Source organism: Lingula anatina, chromosome 9 (assembly GCF_051362555.1).
Source record: "Lingula anatina isolate TDL-2025a chromosome 9, LinAna3.0, whole genome shotgun sequence".
NCBI classification, from domain to species: domain Eukaryota; kingdom Metazoa; phylum Brachiopoda; class Lingulata; order Lingulida; family Lingulidae; genus Lingula; species Lingula anatina.
Genome location: NC_141775.1, coordinates 6,061,676 through 6,082,266, shown reverse-complemented (window position 1 = coordinate 6,082,266; position 20,591 = coordinate 6,061,676). Strand labels below are relative to the sequence as shown.

Below are 20,591 nucleotides of genomic sequence, written 5' to 3'. Positions count from 1 at the left end.
ACTTACATTGGCACATGCTCTTCTAGCTATAACACATAAAAAAGAAGAACTTCATGGTCATGGGTTTAATGCAGGTAAGGTATTGAATCAATGCTTTGTCGCAGACACTGCTTGGAGAAAAAATAAAACACTTATATTCTGAATACAGGGACATGCTTCTAAGAAAATAAGAGAAAGACTGACGTTCAAGCAAGTTTGCCATCAGATAGAGATAAAGGCTGATACGCAGACAGACAGACAGACGGACAGGCAGACAGACAGACAGAGAATCAAAATGTTGTCCAGTCCTTTAGTGATGTCAACTTAAGACACTCTCCAGTCTTAGTCAGTCAAGTAGAGAACAAAGCTGGTGTCATCAGAAGAGAACTTTAAGCTAAAAAGCTGGTATGAACTTCAACACCAAATATTATTAGTTCACTTTGACCTAATGATATAATATTAGTCCACTCAAACAAAATATTGCAAAGGTCTTGAAAAGGATAGAAATTGTTGATGTTCACAAGTTTGGACCAACTTCTGGCTGCGATTTTTTTTTTTTGTGAAAACAATTCTAGAGTGGAGCATCATTAAAGACAAGTCTGGTCTAAGTGAAGACAATTGTGAACGCAGCCCAAGTATGTAACATCAATTAAAACCATCTCCAGATTAAGTTAGAAAGGTTGTGAACGCAGCCCTGGTGTGCTGCAGTATTTACCAGTGAGACAGCCTGTTAAGATGCTCTCACCTGATGTGACAGCAACATATGTGACACTGAATGTCACGCCGCACTTACAATATGCACACTCAGTACATGCCTCTGGGAAGAATTCTGTCTAAATCAGTCAGCCATGTTAAATAAAGAATGACGAAGGATGTTGATAACTTATTTAAAGATTGAGGCATGGCCTGTCCCTGCCCCACCTCTACCCCCATTTCTTCAATCATTAAGTCCAACCCATCAACAGACAGCATATTTTGGTAAAAGGTATTTATTCATGTGTGTCCTGAGTTGCTTTTTTACTTTTACCAAATATACTTACACCATTTAAAAAAATCTGCAACAAAATCTCCTTAACTACACACACAATGACAGATACTAATTTTTACAGTATCTGAAGTGAAAGTATCCACATTCATAAATTAACTGACTGGACGCCTCAGACAACACCTTTCAAGTCGGTAAAGATTAGTAACCATAAGAACACACAATTAAACACTAGATTTAATTGAAGTTCATGACTTACAATACATGTACATCAATTACATGTAACACAATGGCAGAAGGGAAAGCAAAGTTTTTCTTAACAGCACATACCTGGCTCAAGTCAGTCTTCATCCTGTTCATCATTTAGCAAAGAAATGCAATCAGACGACATAAATTCTAGCTTGACCGTGAATACCAAGTCCTACACCTTTCGCCTAGCAATGCAATTCCTCTCTCCCTCTCTAACCAATTTTGCCATTGAAGCCTGCAGCAAAACCACAACTAGAAAAAACACACGCTGCATGCACGCATGACCAACCAGTGCCCATAAACAAGTTTAATCTTTGACCTGCGGGTCATTAGTCAGAGGATTCCGTCTCTGTGAGACATCATCAGCGTATCGTGCAGTGAGGTGTGATCTGGCAGACGCGTTCACACGGCTCGGAGCGTTCGGTCTCACACACATCCCCACACTGGTGTGGTCTTATATTAAACTACTAGCAGTGTAGCGCTAACTATGATGTACCTATTTAAGTGTAATAATGTAGATATCTAAGCTAATGACAGTTAATACCACGTTAGAGAGAATTACTTTAACCTTTGTAAAAACCTAACATGTTCCACTGCATGGCTGAAAATCATAATTTATATTTGGGCATGTATATATATTAAATATTTTACATCACTTATTTTATTATATATGCGACTTATGAATTTGCTTGGTCATAGCCTTTGTAAAAATTGTGCTAGAACTAATAGAGATTATTATTATTATTATTTAGTCTAGAAACTCTACATGCTTTAACTAAAGACCAGCCCTGGCTAACACACCTCAAAGGGGGGGGATGAATAGATAGATGAATGTAGATTAATAGATGTAAATTTTTTATTAATGTGACTTGCATTTCCGGATAGTAAAACAAAATTTATTGGGTACAAACAAGAACACCGAGCTTATCTGTCACAAAGATACATGAATTAATTTACAGCACTGTAAAATAAAATTTTGTTTCTCATCTGCAGTGCATTGGAGCCTTTTCAAGACAGCCTTTGGTAAGACATTTATGAATGTGCTCACATGCAGACATATCTAGAACAGCTTTTCCCATGTAGTCAGAACTGGTGCCATTCAGGTTCAGGAGATCTTTAGAGGTTAAAATCAGGGAATGGACCTGTTATTAGATCTGCAGCATGAATGAATAGATCACACATTCAGTCAAATGAATAAAGAGCCTTATACCGCTTCAAGTGAGGTTTAAAATGGCTGAAGTGAACAGAGCCTGACAGATGTGGCAGTCTACCAGAACGCAAATTGTAATGCGGTCCAGCTGGCTATGGGCATGCTTGGCTGGACACAGACCTGGGAGCAGGCTTCAGAGGAATTTCCTGAGATCACCTCCAGACTCCTCGTTATCCCGGCTTTAATAGACCCAGCACTTGTTGTTATTAACTACTGGAGGGAGGGTGGGAGGGAGGGACAGAGAGAGAGAGAGAGAAGAGAGAGAGAGAATAATGAGAAAGAAAGAGTGAAATTGAGGTAGGGAGGGAGGGAGGGACAGAGAGAAGAGAGAGAGAGAAAAGAGAGAGAGAGAGAGAGAAAAGAGAGAGAGAGAAAAGAGAGAGAGAGAGAGAGAGAGAGAAAGAGAGAAAGAGAGAGAGAAAGAGAGAGAGAGAGAGAAAAGAGAGAGAGAGAGAGAGAGAGAGAGAAAAGAGAGAGAGAAGAGAGAGAGAGAGAGAGAGAAAGAGAGAGAGAGAGAGAGAGAGAAAAGAGAGAGAGAGAGAAAAGAGAGAGAGAGAAGAGAGAGAGAAAAGAGAGAGTGAAATTGAGGTAGGGAGGGAGGGAGGGACAGCGAGAGAGAGAGAGAGAGAGAGAGAGAGAGAGAATAATGAGAAAAAAAGAGTGAAATTGAGGGAGGGAGAGAGAGAGAGATAGGAAGGAAAATTGAGGAAGGGAGAAAAGGAGAGAAAGAGAGGGAGGAGAGAAAGTGAAGAAGGGAGAAAGAGAGAAAGAGAAAGGGAAATTGAAGAAGGAAGAGGGAGAGATATTAATGCTTGACTAAACATAGATCACAAGGAATATCTTGAAAACAGCTAACAGCTCTCCTCCTTGTGATGAATAGAATACAAAGAAATTTTATGAGTATGTTGAAAACAAGAGGAGGTGTGTTAGCCTGTTAATTTGATTGCATTCAGCCAGTCCCTATGAAGTTAGTCTGCTGTGGCTTAACTTATTCTGAAAGTCCCCGAACAACAAGACCATGCATTGACCAAAGAAGATGCAAGCTTTAGATGTTTGAAATAATTTAAGTCCAGGATCAACGTGATTTAACTTGCAAGCTAGCTGGTTAAGTTGGGTTATGTAGCTCGATATCCAAAAAGGATTGCAACCATTTACCTTAATGATGATGATAGTTCTATACCACACTTTCTGCTGCAAAACCACTAACTGCATTGCACTGCGACAAATTCATGGTTGTATAAGAGTCTTTACAGGGTTGTATAAAACTTAAAATGAAAATTACATCTGACCAAATCATCCAAAATCATTTCACTGGTTTCTGTAACTGTATTAAATGATCTGCTAATACACATCAGTGGTAATAAAGAGGAACCACCACGCTGAAAAATTTGCTCTTCAATTGTGAATTATCTTTGAAAAAATGCAAGGTAAATCAAGACCTAGCTGAAATAATCTACTCTTCAGCATATTAATAGCAGTCGAGCCTTTTAGCACGTAAATCAGTGGTCATTATGGCGACCAAACAGGATGAATTATTCTAAAACAAAAAAAAACAATTATCTGTAACTGGTTAACAAGCAATCACATATTGGGTTACATATCATAAACAAGTTCAGATGGGAGGGGAAATCAAGAAACTGCATGTCGCCAAGAGGGGATTCTTGCTAAATTGCAATCAACTTACGTGGCTGAAATGACTGTCATGCCTACTGAAGTTGCTAGGAGTAATTAATTATTGTTTAGCAGCTTCATAGGTATGCCAGATATCTAAGCCACTTAAGCTGAAAGCAATTTTATGAGAAACCCATCAGAGATGGATTGATCCTTTTAGATCGATCTAAGTATGGGAGCCCAGTCGTAGTGATACTGCTGTAGTTTGCTGTGAATTATGTAAGTGTTAGTGAGCCAAAAATAACAAAAGAGGAAGAGGATGGATGGGTGGATAGGTGGATTATATTGGCGAATAAATGAATGCATTGGTGGAGAATGGGTACATTGACAGTTTGGGTGGACCCTAAGCCTAGTATGCATTACATCCTTTCAAGTGCTACCCATAATTTTAAGTTTTGACAAGATTATTAAGGAACATGTATAAAACACATTCTCTTGTCACATCCAAGCACAATGGAAAGAGAGAGAGAGAGAGAGAGAGAGAGAGAGAGAGATGAAATGTAGCAATGATGAAACAGTTACCGCTTCACTTCATCAGCTTTTTACCCTTAACATTAATTTACCCTTGAATAAAACAAAGTTGAGATACAATCAACATTCTTGACATTCAGGGGCGGATTGAGGCCGTCTTCTGGGTCTTCCGGAAGACGGTCAGATTTTCAAGTTTACATTGACGGATATCTAATTTTTTCTCTCAGAAGACAGTCAAAAATACAGGATGGATCAACAAAGATAATTTAGAAGACTGTCAGAAAATAGCTCTGGATCCGCCCCTGACATTGGTATAGAAGTAGTTCAAGAAACCCTCTCCTCCTCAAAAAAATGACCATGTTCAATAAACAACCCTATGCTGATACAGTTGAATTGTTAAAATTTATAATATTCAATATAAGAGGGCCTTAAGACCAACGTTAAACAATTGGAAATGGGTGGCAGGGCATGGCGGGTGGATGGGGGATACATCTTGTACCAGCACGTGCAAATGAAGAAACAGAAAAAAAATTATATGTATGTCATAAGGATGAAAAAAAAGTCCGTTCAAGTTGTCCTCGTTTCAATCTCTTGTTGTTCTCCCTCCATCAGAAACAACCTGGCATGACAAGACAAGGTTGTGTAACATCCGTAGACAAGGTCTGCAAATCAGGATGGAATGGCGTGCATGTCACATCATCATTATCTTCAAGATTATTCGTCTACTTGAAGCTGAACTTAATGGACCCCAATTTGACAGGAGATTTTTCCACACTAAGGACAGAAGTACTAATTGCAATTAAAACAGGGTCGCATAGCATGTTGTTCAAACAATGATATTCAGTTTTTTTCTTTCTTTTTTCTCGACCGTTAACAACTTGCTATTCCTGCTCCCCCCCCTCCCCCCTTACCAGTCTGTCAGATTCGGAATTATTTTATGCCACTTGTCTCAAAAAACCAAAAATGAAGCATTTTCATTCAACTGTTACTGTTTTTTGAATCCTTGCTAGACTTTTTTTTTTACAAACCAAACTCGATACATTAAAAAGAAAGTGTCATGCAGATCCCTTTCAAATACACACGGCAATAGTTATAAAGCTGTTTTTGTAAGTTGGCTCATTTGTGACATATGTTCAGATCCTATAAAAGGCAAAAAAAAAAAAAACAAGATTATGAATAAGATACTACATTATACAAAGGCATAAAAAAAGAGGAAAATAGGAACATAAGTATAAGGAGTATAGTGCAGTACAAACCAAGTACAAATCAGCAGTATTTATAGCCCGCCCATCTTTATTAACCCCAAGTTAGTCTTTGTCGGTTTCGCATGGGTGCAGCATACTTCCATTTCCAACTGTTTTATTACAGAACCAGCAGACCATTACGATAAACATGCTCCTCGGCCCATTAACTGTGGTCGAAATTTCTAGTTAAATGCACATAATGAACATTAATGGTATCCTGGCTTTTTGTCTCAATTAAGTCGTTTCTTTGAATAATTTATTTTTTTTCTCCATGAGTTTTGTGCTGGAAGTTTAAGAGATACTGTTATTTATTATTTTATTTCTTCCTTTTTCAAAACTCATTCTTTAACTTCTACAGAGTAATGTAATCTTTAAAAATTGTCTTATTTTTCATCTATTTTTTTTCCCCATTCCACCTTCTGTAATATATTTTTATTACTCTAGGGAGTTTTTAGTATCAAATTTCAGCACCAAAGAATTATCTTGTTCAAGTTCCACAGTATGTAAGTAAACCATTAGGTTTACATAAAAAAGGTGAAAGCTAATGGCAGTTAGAGTTTAATCTCAATAATGCACAAGCAGAGGGGGGCAATTGTATGTAATAATTGTGATTAATAGCCTTTATGTTACTTAAATATATCATACAAAAAAAAAAAAAAAAAAAAAAAAGACTGCTTGAATTTTTGTAGAGAAAAAGACAATCAAGTATATTTTTTCAATATCTGGAAAGAGTTCTAATACAAGGAAAATGTATCATTTGAGTGACCCAACGAGAATATACAAGTATCTTATGCTGCCCTGTATGGTATCTGGTGTCCCCTTTGTGATCAAAGAATGTGTTCTTTTGGAAGAAAATAAGATGGTAATAAAACTGCTGTTTTATATCATTTGACAGAATATTTGGCAAAATTTCATGACATATTGATGTGAACCCAATAAACAATATACAAGTTTACGTAATATGTATGTAACTATAGCCGGTTGTGCTTCTGTAAATCTTTGAATATAATATATTTTTCAACCATTTAAGTAACATATACACATTAAAAATTATTTATTGTTCAACCAATATTTTCCAATAAATGGATGTTTTTTTGTTTGTTTGTTTGTTTGTTTGTTTTTTTTTTTTAGGATTGAGCCATGAGAAAATTTTATCTGATTTTTAATCAATGACATTTTATTTTTCTTTTGGTAGCATCCTAATAATTCTTAATAATGGCATCCACTTTTGCAGTACTGCCTTGACTACCAAACTCTGAAATATACTATATAGATAGACAGATATAGATATGCTGTTCATTAAGGAAGCAATTCCCCTGATCTAACAATAGACCATGGAGAAGGGTTACACAACAGAGATCAGATTAATATGACCAATAAGGAAGTGAAATGAATATATACCTTCGTAACACATACACACAGGTGGATACATCGTCATATTTTCATACACCCCCCTCCCCCCCCCCCCCACTTTCCCCTCTTTAAATTACATACACATGCACAAATAAAAATATAAGAGTATTTATGGAGTCAACATACTCCATACACAGAGATTTATACAAATTACAAGATAACAATATCATATCTTATTATCAGTTTTCTTCCTGAATGATATAAGAGTCCCATTTACGTGTAACATAATATACGTGTATTTGATACACAAGGTCCATAGTTTGAGAAAATTACCAACTGTGTATAATAACATGTTACCAAACACAGAGTTTGATCCAGCAAAGAGACCAAAACAAGACGCCAAACAATTTAGAGATAATAAGGTCACTACATTACCAATTCTTGACAACAAAATCAATAAAAGTGTTTGTTTTCGAGAAAAGTAAATACCTGATCCTCATTATCTCTTCAATTCAATTCCTTTGTGGCTACAAGACAATCGACCAAACATAGATAACCAGAAAATACACTGCCTTAGGTAATTATACTAGTACCTGCAAACGTGTCAACAAAATCCAACACCAGAGTCGGAACTGAAAGACAGGGAAAGCACCTAAGCTTGGTCGTTGAAAAGAGTCCTCGATCCTTCTCCTCTCCGCCTGGAGAGTCTTCGCCTCACTTCATTGCTGAGCTAATAAACTGCAACCATAAATCACTGGGTTATAATGGCGGATTACTAAGATTTATGAAGGCAATTTCAGTAAAGATTTGGCCCTGTTGCTCTCATTGGTTGGTCCCTTATCAACCAGTCATGGTGAACTGGTGATAGGTAAGTGATAGGCGACCATGGTATGCCGTCTGCAATGGGCCATGACTGGGAAAGTCCATTGGGTTTTGAGGGTGGTAGGGTTGGTTGATTTGGAGAGGAATATCTATGGGGACTTCTTCTACTTTATAGATTTATACTGTTACTGTACATGATGTGGCTGTGGGTGTGAGCGATTTTTGAAGGAGTGGAACTGATTATGGGTATATGTAAATGTTAAGATAGTGTTGTGAGCCAACATCAGAATCCTTTCAAATGGTGGGGAAATTGTGAATTTTACAGATACTGTATTTTTAGGTCATAATTTCAAAAAACTGGAACATTCCTATTGAGTGGTAGCAACAAAACTGAAAAGCAAGCTATCAAATACTTTTATTTTTTGCAGTAAAAGCACCTCAAATGCTATACAGAAATGTTATTTTTATGATTCTAAAATTATGCATCTAAAAGATTGATGATTTTTCTCCATTGAAAAGATTGAGTCATAATATTACTGTACATCCTCTACATTGATCCATACATGGGAAAATTCTTTTTTTTTTTTTTTTTTTTTCGGGGAGGGGTGTGAGCAGATCATTAAAAGTATTGGCAAAAGTGCAAGACGTGAAGGAAAAAAATCATAATGGAGTTAAAATTTTCAAATTTTACCTGAACAAACGCAATAGATCTTGGACTAAATAATGATGTCAAAACCAAAAGAGGATTGTTCAAGATAACAAAGAATCCCACACCCTGAGCTTACATAGAGTGTGTGTGTGTGTGTGGGGGGGGGGGGGGGGATGATTTAAAATATCATATTAAAAATAAAGACATGTCTAACATAAAACTCCAAACCCTGATTATCAAGGTAAGAAAGATGAATGAGCAAATATGAACATATGAGCAGAAAATATGAATAAAACACTCTGGCTCAGGGTGTGAAACTGACTGATTGATTGACCAATCGGTTGATTGATTGGTTGCTTGATGATTGATTGATAATAGAAATATTCTATCCTTTGAAAATCAGGGTGATACAGTTTGAATAATGAGATACCATTAAAGAAAGAAGGATATACCTGATAATAGGAAAGAAATGCTTCCTTAAACTCAAAAGTGATAAGCTTGAGTTATGAAAGATCATTACCAAATGAAGATATGCCAAACACATGGCTGGAACAAGAAGCACCCTGAAATCCGTGATATAAAGCCTGGTTTATTAACTCTGAAATAGAACTCAAAGAACAAACAAAAAATACTGAACCCACTCTGAAAAAATTTTCATTGAACACCAGTGACAATCACCATGAAGCTCAGGGATTTCTAGGAATAAATAAACCACCCGTACCTTCAGCATGCCCAAGTTATTTCTGGTATATCCCTGAAAACTCAGGGTTATATGATGAAAAATCAGTAATTTCTTTTACGACACGCAGATGAAGATGGTGTCAATGGATAGAGATTGGGGCGGGGGGGGGGGGGAGGGGGGGGGGGAGAAATGGGTAAGCAGGTTATAGCTGCAGCAGGAAAGGACTCTTAAGGTGCAACTGATATGACTACATCCACTTTACCAATGGGTAGAGATGGAAGGTGGGAACTGAGAAGAAATAAGGGAACCAGGGTCAGCTTTTCAAATTTAGACTATAACTGCAGAGGTGGAACGGCACTGAAAATAGAAAAAAAAATGCAGAAGAGAGGTTGATTTTGTGCATGTGTGCATACTCATGCTTGGGTACTTGCGAGCATGACAGGGACGGAGAAAGTGACAGGAGAGTTTTATCATATTAGCCTCTTGACACAGTTATAGCGACACTTTGGATGTGGTAGGGTTAGAAACTTGCATGAGAGGATTTGGAGGATTGGGGGGGGGGGGTCTATTGATTCATATGCACTGATAAAATGTGGTTACTCTATTATCAAATTACACTGACATTATGATAGCATTAAGAGAGATTAAAAGGTTTTTTTATTAAAGGAGTCATATGGTTAATTTTATGTTTATTTAAGCTTTTATTCCTTCATCAATATTTAATAAATCTTACTAAATCTAATGACTTTTGGTTTTGGATATATTAATACTTCTAAACAGTCCTGAGATGGATGTGTGGCATGGTTCTAAAAAACAATAATTATTATTGTCATTATCTTTCATGCAGTGTAATAGTACTGTCTTTGGATAGAAATTCGAATACAATAATATTTTAGATGTGGTCATATCATAAAGTTTCCGAACTCCTATACCCCCTCCCCCCATTTTTTACACCCCTCAAATCTCCCAAATCTAATTTGTATGTTCCTAACCTAACCAACCCTTCAAGATTTATTTTCTGATAGTTAAGGTGCACCCATTATTCTATCTTAGTTATCAGTCGTATCTACCACTTAGTTACATTATCATTTGTGCACTGTAAATATTGATGGAAAATTAAATAAATGGCGTCATGCACCGTTCACCTAACCTTACCACCCTTTGCAATATATTGAAGCTCTCCTCTAAATGGCTTGTCAGCCTCAAAAACTTCTGTTAAAAGCTCTGACGATAAAACTCATCTGTGAGCTTTATTTAGATTTATGGTTAACCATTTATCAATTTCAGAAAAAGGAGATTCAAAAACTCATTACTATTGCATCATACTGCCTAACTCAGACAGGGAAATGTAATGGTTCTACCTCACTTCATTAAGCCTTTGTGTATGAAACCAAACTATATTAATGCCTTATAACTCATTAAAAACACTGACAGCAAAAATAAAATCTAAATACCTTCTATTACGTAACACTAACATCACAAAATCTTCCACTTAAAAGATGGAAATTTTTCCAATTTCCACCCTTTCATCAGTAATGCTGTGTGATCGTCACCTATCTACCATTCTATGACATCAGCTACATACAATCACTCCATTTAAAAAGCACATTTTTTTCCAGTTCCTTTTCCTTTGATCTTTGACCCAATGTGATTTTAACCAATCCTGTGTAGGACGTTTGATTATCACCTCCAGGCAAGTGTGAAGGAACTGCGATAATAAAACAATCGGGAACGCTTGCTTGTTTCAAACATTCACTTTCCCAGGATTCATAACTTATTGTATGTTACTACCAACAATGAAAACTTGACTTGAACTTCATTTATGAACGTCAATTATAATTCTTGATCAAATTATTTTGGACTTATAAACAAAACAAATTAATAAATACAATAAATAAATTCTTTTTAAACTTAATGAGAAATTAACATGTACAAACCATTCATCAAGGTAGGCCCCCCAACTTCAGATTAGCAATATCTTCAAAAAGTCACAAAAATAATTAAAAAAAAAAAAATATATATATATATATATATATATATATATATATATATATATATATATATATATATATATATATATCACCAAGTTTTAACTTTGTAAATCCAGATTCATGTCCTGTTTCATGATATACAGGGCCCTGATGTCTGGACGATAAAAAAATGGTGGCAATGCATCCTCATCAAGAGCGATACCAGTTCCCAAAATAAAGATTTGAGTAAACATAAACCATATGAACAAACAATCCAGTTTTCCCCCCTTGGTTACACTAGAGTGAGCACATGTTACTGTTGATAAACTGGTAGAGAAACTCGCTGGAGGTCAGGAAAGGAGCAGGAATTAATCAAGTAGTTTCACAGGCAATTTCTTTTTTCTTCTTCAAAAAGGGATAAATTCATTTTAATCCAATTACATACTGTGACCAGTCGTTCAAATGCTCTGAGAAGTAAATCTTGTAAGATTTTCTGCAATTTACGTATCTAAATCAGCTCAACTGATGCAAACTTGCGTTGTTTTTCTGCACACTGCGATTGGATGTGAGCACAATTAATCAAAGCGGTGACTTGTGTACACCATTTCTGTATATACTGCAGGGGGGCCTGTAGGTACTAATTTTAATTAGTTCTTATTAACGCCTGTCACAATGACAGTAATAATTATTCGAACAAGGTGGAAAAACAAGTTCCACCAAAATCACGATCCGAGAGAAACAGAATTTATCTGCAATGATCTTGATGGAGTTTGGTCCACTTAAGGGACAGTTTTACCAAAGCGTTTATGTATGAAAAATAACTTTATATTACATATAAATAATACTAGTTGAAGCTTAACCATGTACACCATGCATTATGAAAGATTCAGAGAGGAGGGGAAATATGACATAGAAAAGTGGCAGGTATACGCCCAAGCATCTTTTGGCAATGGGCCATATTTGTCCACAAAAAGGTACTGCGTAATTAGTCAACTTAAAACTGCACATAATTAGGAAGTTTATGAATGACAGTCCATGTATATGTACGCCGAGGTAACTAGGAAAACCTGATAATGACTGCAATCTGCTAACAAAGCCATTTAGTGAAACTGCCAGCACTGAAAAACAATGCAGAACTAATGAGCGTTAGAGTTTCAAGAAGACCATGAACTGGCCTGTAGCCTGGGGTTCTGTAGAAGTTCGAAAGAGTTGTCTATTTGGCCGTAAAATATCCACTCTGAATCGTAATTAGATCTAGATTTTCTCCTGCTCACAAATCCTGCTTGGCTTGTCTGCTTTTTTTAAAAAGGTAAAAAGGTTCACCTTTCCAGAAAAAAAGATCTTTAATCCCCCCCCCCCATTTGAAATTGCTGACTATTAGCCTAATGTGTATATGTAGTGCTGTAATAAATGCTGTGATCACCAAATTTCCCCACGTCATTTTATCCACCATAAACAGGCCTACCCAACTACCAGATTCGGCACCTAAGGATCCTGAATTAACCGGTATATCGGACCACGCTACCCGTTTTTAAGGTGTGTGTCAGATCGCATTTCGGAGTATCATACCCCAGAACAAATTTTGTAGCACAACTGCGGGCTCATCCACGCTCGGCTGAACAACCTTAAACTGTACTCTTACTTTAGAGTACTCTATTTCATTGTCTCTATGGGGATATATGGGGACTTTACGACATTCGGTTTGAATGTTTTAACCACTTTTGATAGGGCTTTTTTTGCATTGTATTAGATTAATGTGGCAGTCTAAGGTTCATCTAGGTGGCTTTCAAATTTATGCACCCGGTTTTAAAATCATATAGCGATTTTACGACAATCGTTTACTATCCAATCAAGGTGACAGCCGAACATGCCAGGGCTCATCCTGTCGGTGTTCTGGCTGATACTCCGAAATGCGATCTGACACACACCTTGAAAACGGGTAGTGTGGTCCGATATACCGGTTAATTCAGGATCCTTAGGTGCCGAGTCTGGTAGTTGGGTAAGCCTGATAAAGGAGATAAGAAAAATGCCAATCCAGACCATTTACCCACCTTATTTTGATCAAACTTCTGACCACAGCAATCGGAGATATGTCAAAAATTCATCAGAAACATCAGACTAGCAGGACTTCAGGCACTGCAAAAAAGAATAAATAAATAAATGGCAAATAGAGAATTAAATATAAGACATGTTCTGTACAAACAAGGAAACATGTACACTACTGTGGTAGAACAAGATGATCCTAACTTTTTAAAATACTGATAGTTTCAATCTTTTTCAGTTGTGGTATAAATCCAGAGAAGCCCACCGAAATAAAGTGAACACAAGTCTTAAACATAAATTGTCATTTTTGCCTTTTTTTATTTAGATTCTGAATCATAACTACATTAAATACAAAATTTTCATTTATGAAGAGAAAAACTAGCTTTATTCCCTTCAGATTATTAAAACAATTGTCCTGTCCTGTTCCATTTCAAAAATTGATTTAACTTGGACAAAAGTAGACTACAGCATCTTGTCCAAAAGGTTTTCTATCTGAGATTTTCACGCCAAATGAAATTTTCCTCAAGGAAAATACAATTTACATTTCTGCACTTGGATTCAATATTTTTCACCATTTCTTATTAAATACTTTAGTTCTTAATATCTGGCATTTGAGACTCAGTGTCTTCTTCAAAAGGAAATATCTTCAATCGAGGGTTTATTTTTCATTTTTTAATGTCTGAATTAGGAAAGATAAAATAAAAAAGTAGCTTTGCAGGATACGTAGATGTAGAAAATACAAACTTCCCACACATTCTGAATACTTTTTGACCAACTTTGTCTGTAAAGATATCCTGTAAAAGTTATTAGCGCCTTTTGTTTTATAAATGGTTTCCAGTACATTCAAAAGTCCCCGAAGTACTTCAGATGTATCCAAGCATGCTGATATCACTAATGACCACTGAATGACCTTTACAGTAAATGAATGACATGCTGTTATTTATCCAATAGCTTGATTACAATCTGATGCCCTGAGCCAGAAAAGAATTTATAAACTTGCTTCCTGGCTCTAGAATGTTTTTACTGAGTTATTTATGAACTTCAATTATAAATAAAATAACAGACTTTTACAGAATCCAAGTGTGTCCAATGTACTCCTATAATCACCAGTTTTTCTATAATCAACTCAACTCCAAGAGGAGGTGTGTTAATCTCTGTTAACCTGTTAATCTGATAGATTAAGTGACAGTCCCCATGGAGCTGGATTGGTCTAGCTACATAGAACAATTGCTTCAGTGGGAACAACCCCTAGTTAAATTACTGGAGATTTACCCTAGCTAGATCAAAATACGCTTATATTTTCAGTCTTAAACTAAAGACCAAATTTCAGCTCAGCAAGCTCATTAAGTGATATCGGGGGGGGGGGGGGGGGAGGAAAATGAGAGAGAGAGAGAGAGAGAGAGAGAGAGAGAGAGAGAGGGGGAGAGAAAGAGAGATAGAGTGAAAAAAGAGAGAGAAGAGTGATTAAAAAAAGAGAGAGGCAGATTTATCTCTCAGTTTGAATACACCATTAGGTAATGTTCGTTCTCAAATTCAGTTCAGATGAATCCAAGCGTACAGATACAAGCTAAAGACCGGGCCCTCGATAACAGCACCGTTTATGACATGGCTGATAAAAGCTCCAGTTTGTCCTCAACCTTTCAGTGGCGCTGTGAGTGATCTAATCTGTGAGGCGGAACTGAGAAGGGCAAACTGGTCACTGGGGCTGAAAGATAACACTGTCACTAGGTTGACTGGTCTTACCATGGCCCATAGGAGCGTCTTTTTTATCCGAAAAAAAATGCATCATGTTGATTTCATCATTTACTCTGCTAGTGAAAATTTTAAGAGTTGAAAATAGCTGCAGGTTCATACTGTTCAGTCACCTCTGTAAATGTCTGTATACTTGTAAGCGTGTGTGCTTGCATGCATGAAAGAGAGAGAGAGAGAGAAATACAGAGAGATCCTCAAGAGGGAGAGAGAGCTTTTTCTAAAATTGAACAACCAGTTTCTCTTATTCTCAAACCAAGTTGGTATGATAATCCAAATAATTAATATTAATAATTAAAATAATAATAATGAACAAATCTGCCAAAACAGTAAGGCATATTTGAAAACTGTTTTTTACTCATGATTCATCAACTAAGCTTTGAACTTAAGTCATCCAGAATAAATACTTTGAATTTTCTTCGCACATAATCTTAAAAAAGGCTCCCGTGAGATACCATCAACCAATGAAGTTTTAAGTTAATCAAAACACTATTTTTTTAAAACTAAAATGGTTGCCAGATTCAACCTGAAAAGAAAAAACTAATACAGTACCTGGTAAATGCTGCTTCTTCACTGACTACCGCACCCCGTGTGGTTTTTAGATTCACACCATTAATTAACACGGAGATCTTGGCACAAACCATTGCGTGCCAACGGGAAGTTACATACGCAGTCCACCGTTGTCACATCCCCACGTTACAAAACAACCAGTGCGCATTCAAACTTTGAGTATTCAGATCACTGCACATAAAACTGAGTTCTGCAAAGTACTGTTGCTTGCAAGTAAGCCAGTGAACATGCAGCAAGTCATCCCAGCAAGAACCAGAAAAAAACCAATGGATTGATTCAGATAAAATCTAATAAGAATGGTGTGAATGTGCACTCGAGAGTCCTGAGATTCTCAAAAACATTAATTGGAGTCATTAACTGCCACAGTAAGGTCCTTCTCAACCAAAACTAAGGATGGCAGCTCATCTAATTGTTTTAATTATCATAGTTCTTTGAAATATCTTTACCTTTAAGGAAGTTTATGACGACCTAATGACTTTACTGTACAAAAGATAATCACGTATCAAATTACCCTTGTATAAGTACCTGTATTAATTCTATGCATGTTATCTTTGCAAAGTTTTCATATGTTTAAACAAACAACAACAAAGAATGTTTAAACTTAGCATTTTTAGCATATCTTAATCATTAAACAAGGCAGAAAAGCTGTCAAATGTACAAAAAAAAAAAAAAAAAAAAAGCAGAAAATGATGCATAAAATAAACTTGTGTCAATACGTTATGCTTAACTGCAAAGTCAACACCAAATTTTGAATTATGTAAAACAGGTAAAGCGGATATATAAGTAAAATGTGTAACTAGCAAAAGGCTTCAGGCCCATGAGAATTCAAGTTCACACTATAAAAATGCCAGAATGAGAAAAAAATTAATTCAAGAAAAAATGATAATCCATTTAGGTGGTTTTCCAATTTGAGCTGTATTTCAATCCTAAGAATCGATAACAAAATAATAAGTAAGACAGTTTTCTTTTCATAACATTTGTGACGGCAGTGCACAAAGTAGTTTTAGTCAATCATGATGCAATATTACTGGTACATAATAATTAACAGCATAATTACCAACAATTATTATTTATCTTCTATACATAACATGGACATTTAGAAAATATGATTACCATTCTGCTTTATGCCCGTGGGAGTTCTAAGGCCCATATTGAAAATGCAAATATGCGAAAAAATGAAAATTTCACAAAATCTGCATTGCTTCTGCAAGAAAAAGCAATCAGACTGATTTTCCTATTCAAGCTGCAGTTCAGTCTTACAAATCTTTTTAGTTTGAGAATCATAAGTAACATGGTTTTCCTTTAATCATCATTATGACACCAGTGCCCAAAATAGGGTTTTCTTCAATCCATACTAAATATCAATTTTTTTAAAATTATAATAGTGCAGTTGTAATGAATCGAATCTTATGAATTGGAAAAAAATCCATTTGCGGGGAAATTAAAAATATCCAAAAAATCGTGTCATCTCAAAGATCATAGAAGAATTACCGTAACTTTATCAAAACTAAACCAATCATCATAATTGATCTGTATATTAATCCTACGAATCAGTCCTGGTGTGTACATAAAATTATCTTATTTATCTTTATTCAACTAAAATGTGAAATTTTATTCAATGATTCATTATAATGAAGTTGTCAAGCTTCATTATTATTCACTCAGATGATTTATTCATTCATGAAAAAATGGCAGTGGACAGACACTTATATAAGACTAAACAGCAAAACTGGCAAATATACAGACACTAATAAGAAACTTGTGTAATTAATAAAAAAAATCATATTAATGTTGATTTAGGAATTAGTAAAAAATGTATATAAACATTTAAGCTTTATTCTTGCTTAATGTGGTGCACTTTCTTAATTGCCTACTTTCAGATCTTCAAAATACAACAGGCTAATTAAGTTACATAGAAATTAAAAATGATTACTGTTAATATTTCAGAAAATAGTTTTAATCATCAATCAAATAAATGTCCACTAAGGAATTCGTGAAAAATGATCTGATATACAAATAACCCCTATACATATGCTAAACAATGGTCACTGTCTTAATTGCCTACTTTCAGATCTGCAAAATACAACCGGATAACTAACCTACGTACTAATTACAGACTTAAATTGTTAATATTTCAGTCAGCCTTTCTGGAAAATTATATTATCACTCCACCTCTTCTGGACACAGTTTTACAAAGCTTCGTTAAGAAATGACTGGTGTTAATGGGGTGTTCACTAAGTTTCTAGTAAAGAGAAACTGGCCTGAAACCTGTTAATTAACAGACTTTAATCAGAGACCTCAACCTTTACTGATATAGTACTATAGTACTAATACAGTGTAAGATCTGGTATAAAATATATCAAACTTCTATTAATCAAATATATATGTTGTGTGTGCATCTTAAATGTACAATATGAGGAACTGTGCAGAAAAAAAAAAAAAAAAGAAAGAAAAAAGAAAGAAAAAATAGGGAACACCTTGAACATCTGAGAGGTGTTCAATTTAAGTCATATATCCCAAGAGGATGGCAGCTAGTAAATTATTTGACATACATACTGAAAAAAAGTACTTGCATTTCACTGAAAACAACCCCTTACCTGAATATAGTATATATATCACCACAGTCACATAACATCTCTAGGTTTGTATAAATATCTTTATGCATGAATGAACTCTAACCAAGTTCAGCTCCACTGCTACAATCTGTAATTCAATATTAAAAAGCCTTCTAACACAAAGAGAATATAATCAACACTGAGTACTTTCTGATAAAACAATCCAGACTTACCAGTGACAACAGTGGGCACTAACAGTGCTCCCTGAGATTAAAAAAATACACAATGTCCCTCAATTCCATGCATGACATCACCATGACACCCACCGTTTCCTGGTTTTCATTTCACAACAACAATATCAGAAAAAACCTCATCCGTGGCCTTTGCAGACCTTCACTGCACGACCCATTGATTTCCATGTGCTGTTATCTCACACAAAATTCAGGACAAAACCTAGGGCTGATTAAAGGTGCTAGGGATTAGAGGGATACTTTGACACAATATAAAATGGTCACACATGATAACAGGGAATGTGTCATGTAAAACTTGATCTATGATTTGAGGCCAGAAAAGGGGTGAGGGTGGGAAAAATGGGGCTCTTTTGGGGGTGGGAGTTATTTTACATGGACGCATATTTTAACAGATGAATAATTTCTGTGATTAACTGCGTCTGTGCAAAGAATTTCTCGGTCAGTGTCTTTTTCTAAATTGCGCCTGCTCCACATCCTAACTCGAACGACTGAGGAAATTTTTCCCCCAAGACTCCGTTATCAGGTAGCGCCATTAACAAAGTGTAAATAAAAACAGGTGTAAAAATGACCCACAGGATTCAACCTACTATTTCTCTCTCTCTCTCTTAACATTTTTATCGCTTTTTTGTTTTCATTTTTTAGACTATATGGATACACACTATACCATATTTCCTTCTCTCTCTCCTATCTCTCTCATTTTCTTTTTCTTTCATTATTTTTTGTACTGTACTGATCAACAAGATTCAATTTTTATCTTTGTGGTGGGTAATTTTTTTTTTACTATGGATTCATACACTGCTCTCCCTCCCTCCCTCTTTCTCACTTTATTATTTTTTTTGGGGGGGGGGGTGGAGGGGAGGGCTTCTCATCTTTTGCTACCTTTCCTAGCAAATTGCACGTAAACAGAAACATCTCCTATGAATTTCTTGTTCACCAGTAATTTTTCTCATTCACACCTTTGGTAAACAACTTGAACAGCACGCATGTACCAGGTAGTATTCAAGCCGTTTCAAAACCAAGAACTCTTTCCAACAAAAACAAATTAGATCTCACTAAGAGGCACATGTACAAAATAAAAACCACAAAAAAAAAAATAATAATCACTAAAATCAAAAGCCTGATGTGTTACTGGGCAATAAACCTTTAACTCTAATACAGGGGGGACGTCAGACATTAACAAGACAACTGTAACACTGGATGAAATCAGACGTTAATTTTGGCATAAAGTTCTATTGCTGGGTAATACCCCATAACCAGATAACAGTTGCTCCACAGCCCTCCCTGGACAAATTTAACTATCCATTTTTAGGGCCACTATATTAAAGGGATGACAACTCCTCAACAGAGTTTACCAGGGTGAACAACAATTTTCTCTTACTTTCTAATGGTTAATGAATCCGTTCCGACATTCAAAGTAAGCCTTCTATTGTTTTTTTTTTCTAATTGTGATTTTTGTAATAATCTCTTAATCATATAGCCATCCATGAAAAACCAAATGATCTGATGGCAAACAGCACAGACTTTAGAATAATTGCAATAACAGCTGTTTTGGTGGTAAAAGAGAAATTATATTTCTATGTGTGGTTTACAATGCATTTATTGTGGAATTTTGAACCTCATATGAAGAGATGTTATATCTTGAAATTAGAAATAATCAACAAATATACTAAGAAGTAATTTGTGGAATCCATGCCATGGGCACAAAGTATTTTGGGGCACTATGTACAAATTAAACCACTGGGTCCAATATACAGATTCATGTGTATAAATGTACATTTTCCTGGCCAATATACAACTCGGTGGGATTTGCAGTGTGAATACTGTAACACAAAGTGTGAAATACATGTTCTAGGGCACAGTGATAAAAGGTAGGATCTCGGATGTATGGATATCCTAAAAGTTGATTACAATCAGACCTTTTTTTTTCAAGGGGCAGTTAATTAATGAGGCAGGAAGATGCGTTGGGCTTCTGTGCGAAATGTTAACCATCGCATTCAGTCAAGCCTGTGTTTGGATGTGGGTATCTCGTGTGCATGAGAGAGCACGATGCACATTTGTCTCGAGTCATTGGCACGCCAGCCTCTGCTCCTGGGTGAAAAAGAGACCACAGAGGCATTGTTGCCATGGGAACCACCCTC

The 20,591-nt window shown here is 35.9% G+C and overlaps 1 protein-coding gene across 5 annotated transcripts in view; it reads right to left on the bottom strand.

The window, feature by feature from the left end:
- The window catches only part of LOC106173386 (uncharacterized), a 113,342-nt gene extending 94,732 nt beyond the window's left edge, over positions 1 to 18,610 (bottom strand). For 3 of the 5 annotated variants that reach the window (XM_086995259.1, XM_086995251.1, XM_086995258.1), the window contains exons 1-2: positions 18,436 to 18,610; positions 13,337 to 13,421 (exon numbers count right to left, since the gene is read on the bottom strand). The gene's annotated coding sequence lies outside the window, so the exon portion shown is untranslated. Of the gene's footprint in view, positions 1 to 7,755; positions 7,958 to 13,336; positions 13,422 to 18,435 lie in introns of those variants that run through there. The other 2 variants (XM_086995253.1, XM_086995252.1) reach the window with 2 other exon arrangements.
- Between the last annotated feature and the right edge of the window lie 1,981 nt (positions 18,611 to 20,591).